We start from the raw sequence: 5,239 nt of genomic DNA on the forward strand, positions 1-5,239 counted from the left end.
CCAAAAAACTGGACAACCTGGATGAAATGAATAAACTCCTAGAAACATACAGTCTTCCAAAAATAAATCAGGAAGAATCAGAGAATCTGAATAGACAGATGACAGCTAGTGAAATTGAACCAGTAATCAAAAAACTCCCAATAAACAAAAGCCCTGGACTGGATGGCTTTCCAGGTGAATTTTACCACATATTCTAAGAACTAACACTTCTCAAACTATTTCAAAGAATTCAAGAGGAGGAAAGGGTTCCAAACTCGTTTTATGGGACCAGCATTATACTAACTCCAAAACCAGATACAAACACTACAAAGAAAGAAAATCATAGGCCAATATCCCTGATGAACATAGATGCTAAAATCCTCAACAAAATATTAGCAAACTGGATACAGCAATGCATCAAAAAGATCATACACCATGATGAAGTGGGATTTATTCTTGGAATGCAATGTTGGTACAGCATTCACAAATCAATAAATGTGGTCTGCCACACAGATTTTTTTTTAAGGAACAAGAGCCAACTATTTTATTTGTTCATTTCTTGCACCTGAAGTACCCCTGGATGACATTCTTGGCCTACAACTCTTTGCTGTAGTCCTTAACTATCATACAACTGCAACCAACCAGGTTGTGGGGTTTTCCCCTCTGTCAGTTTTACAGAGGTCTATCCATTCCCCTAGTTTCATTCCCCTTAATTAGGTTGATTTGGTGTTCAGCACAAAGGGTCTCCACCAACTTGACATACACAGGCTCATTGCAGTTGGATGGGTGTAAGCACACACAGATGGGCTTAATGCTGGTCTGAGGTTTTGGCAGCTTGGTGAATTTTTCATGCTAGGCCCTTGTGGATGACTGTGGTCTTCAGTACCTCTTGTAAAGCAGTACTAATGTCCATTACACCTCCAGGAGCAATACCTTCCTTGGCCATGGTGGTGGGTTACAGGTGGAGCAGAATCTTTTCTTTTACATGTTATTTTTCAATTACAGTTTATATTTGATATTATTTAGCATTAGTTTTGGGCATAGGTATGGTGGTTAAACAATCATATACTTTACAAAGTGTTCCCACCAATATTTCCAGGACCTACCTAGCACCATACATAGCTATTATAATATTTTTGACTGTATTCCCTGTGCTGTGCTTTACATCCCCATGACTGATTTGTAACTACCATTAAGAAGTACAAAATTCTGCCCTGGCTCGTGTGGCCCAGTGGATTGGGCACTGGCCTGCAAACCGAAAGGCTGACGGTTCGACTCCCAGTTAGGGCAAATGCTTGGGTTGAAGGCCAGGTTCCAGTTGGGGACATGTGAGAGGAAACAAATCGATGTGTCTCTCGCATGTTGAAGTTTCTCTCCCTCCTTTCCTCTCTAAAACTAAATAAATAAAATCTTTTTTTAAAAAAGTACAAAATGGAGCCCTGGCCGGGTGGGTCAGTTGGTAGAGCGTCATCCCAATACACCAAGGTTGTGTGTTCAGTCTCCAGTCGGGGCACATACAAGAGTCAACCAATAAATGCATAAATAAGTGTAACAACTTGATGTCTCTTTCTCTCTCTCTCTCAAATCAATAAATAAAATTTTTTTAAAAGTGCAAAATGGAGCCAAATCTTGAGTGCATAAAAGCCTCACCTCTTAGACGCTTGGTAGCAAAAAGGGAAGTGCTATATTTTCTTTTTGAGAGTTAGATGTGCTGGTTCTTTATGTTAAAAAGACATTTGTCAATTGTCAGTATAGAAATAGTGGCACTATTGGTTTCTCTTTCTCCCAATCGGCCCCCAAAGAGACCACACCACAGGAGAGCACATTGTAAGCCAGTAAGCTACAGGATGCGCACGTAACAGACCTCACAGGAACCTCACCACTAAGGGAGCACTGGGAAAAGAGAGAAACTCAAAGACCAGTGTACTGCTAGCCCAGGATGCAGAGAGCAGTCACAGACAGATGGGGCAGCCAGTGCACCACAACCCCAAAGGAGCAAAGTTTCAAAATAATATAAAATCTAAGAACAGTTTTGTACATAAAATATTCAAGATTTCTCCACCACTAACTGATACAAAGCAGAATGAGGTAGCACTTTTAGACACAGCAGCTTACGACCCAGAAAAGGGTGAAGAGATGATTTCATGTGGCTAAATCAGTGGCAAAAACATAATTTTCTTTCAAGGAGGCGTGAGAGCAAATAACTCGTCACTTCAACATAAGGGGCACATGATCCATTTTGTGAACCATTGAGAAGGGGGTAAAGGTGAGATGAGGGTTTGGTCTCACACAGAGATATCACCATTTTAATTTGGTCAGGTATTGCTACATTTTATACATACATTCCTGTGTTTTTCAAAAATTTCCATAACAAGAATGATTTGCTTTAATATTTAGAAAAACAGAAAAAAACCCATTCAGAGTTGTTTACTTAAAATGCATTTTAGCCCTAGCTACTAGTTCAGTTGGTTGGAGCGCAGTCCCAATACACCAGGGCTGTGGGTTGATTCCTGGTCGGGCCACATAGCAGAAGCAACCAATGAATGCATAAATAAGTGGAACAACAGATTACTGCTTCTCTCCTCCCCGCTCCCCCGCCAAAAATAATCAATAAAAATAAAATAAAATAAAGTGCATTTTAATCAGGACCATCAAGGTGATCAATCACCCACCTAGTATATTTTTATTTATCATTTAAAATGTGCTGGCCTGGAGCTAGGTGGAGTGGGAACTAGGTAGCCTCCCAGTCAGGAATGTGTATGTAATATAAAGACTGGAAATGCTTACATTCATTTTTCCTATGAACCTTAAACTCTTCACTTACCATGAGAATTAGATTTTTTAAGAGGTGAGAAAAAGAGTGGAACAACCACTAAATGCTCCTTAGTGGGATGGGGGCTAGGGTGGGTAGGGAGATTCAAAAGGAAAAGCATGACTAATTGAGAGAACCGCTTATTTACCAGGTACTTTTCTGCTGTTTACTCATTTCATCTTTCAATGCTGGGAGGTAGGTTTCTACTAGCACTAGTAATACAGATGATGAAACTGAGGCTTTAAAAGACCGATCATCATGGCTAAGAACACACAGTAAATCAGTGGAAATTCTGGGCCCAGAAGGTAGGCCTGCCCACTTCAGAGCTTGTGCTCATTAATTATATATCATTGTTCTTCCATGATATATACACTCATACATATATGTTCCTGACCTTTTAAACCTTATGGCCTAGTTGAGAAGATAAGATAAATAAAAACACAAACACACACAACAGTGCCTAGTGTATGAACACTTATAGAAATAAATTCCACATCTTGGGCATTTGGCAAGTCTGGGCTGGGCTGCTGGGAACAGGACTTTTATCCACACCTGCCTTTGCTTCAGAACTTTTTATGCTTTGACTGTGGCTGCAATCCACCATTGCTTTCCCAATTGCTAGATTGCAAATCCAGGTTTCATTCCATTCTGCCTTTAACAATTAACTTTAATGGGTTTAGGAATCACCTGGGGATCTCATTAAAATGCAGATTCTGAAGGAGTAGGTGTCCGGGTGGGCGATGAGAGTCTGCAGTTCTAATAAGCTCCCAGGTGATGCTGATCTTGCTAGTTTGAGGATTGGGTAGCAGACACTAAGGAGTTAAAAGAGGCAACCTAGACCTCGGTCTTGTCTATCCTGCCCCAGGCAAAGTGCTAAGCTGCTCTTTGTCTCCCTGTGGGCTAGAAACAGCCCCCAGCCCTAGAACTGCCCCAGTGAAAGGGCAAACTATTTTCTAGTGAAAGGGCTCGGGCAACCTTGCCCCAGGAAAAATGCCTGGGCTCCCGGGTGGGCCAGCCTGCTCTCCTTCCAGTCCCTATGCAGCCTGCCACCTCCACACTACCACCAGGTCACAACCAAGGGGAAGGAGACGCACTAATTCCTCTTGGATCTGGGGAAGAACTTCCTGCTTGTCAGGTACATTTAGCTCTGGGCCAGGTGTCCAGCTGGGTTGGTGCCCTCTCTCTTGACACCTTTAACCACCTGTCTGGGCAGTTTTCTCCTGGACCTACCTGGCATCAGGAGGCTGGCCCTGGGGACTCTCTGAAGCCCCTTCCAGCACAATGAGTCCAACTCCCAGAGGGCCTCCTGAACCTTGGGCACGGGTAGCTTTGCTGGGTCCATGGATATTAGCTGAGGAGGCAAAAGTTCAAGACAATGTAGCCAGAACAGAGGGGCACCATCCTTATGCATAATGGATCATAATTACAATACTTGAAATGTATGTGGGACCTACTTTCTAGAAGATGAAAGCCAAGAAGAGTATTGAGCACACTTTTTGCTAACTGTCATCCATAACATTGTGTCTTTGGGAAATGGTTTCCAGTTCCCAAACACTGCTTGATTGCATGCTGGCAAATGGCTGTATAGAAGAAGCAATATAAGGCAGTACTGTACTCAGTAAGAGTCAGAGTAACTGTTTGGAGAGTGTGTGTTATAAGAGTTCAGAGGAGGGAGGATGGACCATGGGCTGAGTATTGGCAGAAGACTTGCTGGAGCAGAGGAGTATGAACTGTGCCTTTTGGGAGGAATAGGATTTTGGTAGCTGGGGTAAAGGGATGCAAAACACTGGGGCAGTAATGAAGTGCCAACTACACATGCTGGAAACAGAATTGAATAAAGCACTGTGGTTGGAGTCAAAGGATGTCAGGCCAGATAGAATTGAAAGAATTGTCTAAAGAGCTTTCACATGAGAGTAAAAGAAGGGGAAGGGGAGAGAAGAAGAGACAGAATTTATCATCACTTCTGTGGACCAGGCACTTTACCTACATTATTTCTATTCTTCATAGGACCCCAGAAATAGAGGAGGTATCTTCATTGCTTTAATGAGGAAAATAGCTTCATAGAAGTTCTTGGGTAGAAGTCTACCCAGGTGGTAAGTGCTAGAACCAGAATTTGAATCCAGGTCATTGTGCTTTCTTATTCCATCACTGTCCCTGACTCTATCATATATTGGGCTTCAAAATACCCAGAGACATCCATATTTCTGAAAATGTTCCAAAGGCTACCTGGCCCAGGTCCTTGAAAAGTCAGAGGCCACAGTGACTGCCTTAGTTTCCTAGGGCTACCATAAGGAATTACCAGAAACTAGATGGTTTAAAACACAGGACGTATATTTTCTCACAGTTCTGGAGGGCAGGAGTCTGAAATGAAGGTATTGGCAGGGCTATGCTCCCTTTGAAGCCTCTAGGAGAGGATCCTTTTGTGTAATTAGGTTTCTCCAGAGAAAC

General features: G+C 42.5%; 1 pseudogene; it reads right to left on the reverse strand.

Moving 5' to 3' along the window:
* Positions 1 to 531: 531 nt before the first annotated feature.
* Positions 532 to 925, reverse strand: LOC129073313 (40S ribosomal protein S12-like; annotated as a pseudogene).
* Between the last annotated feature and the right edge of the window lie 4,314 nt (positions 926 to 5,239).

The sequence above is a fragment of the Pteronotus mesoamericanus genome, unplaced genomic scaffold (genome assembly GCF_021234165.1).
Source record: "Pteronotus mesoamericanus isolate MK-2021 breed Mesoamerican mustached bat unplaced genomic scaffold, CSHL_Meso_final contig_40, whole genome shotgun sequence".
In the NCBI taxonomy this organism is placed as follows: Eukaryota; Metazoa; Chordata; class Mammalia; order Chiroptera; family Mormoopidae; genus Pteronotus; species Pteronotus mesoamericanus.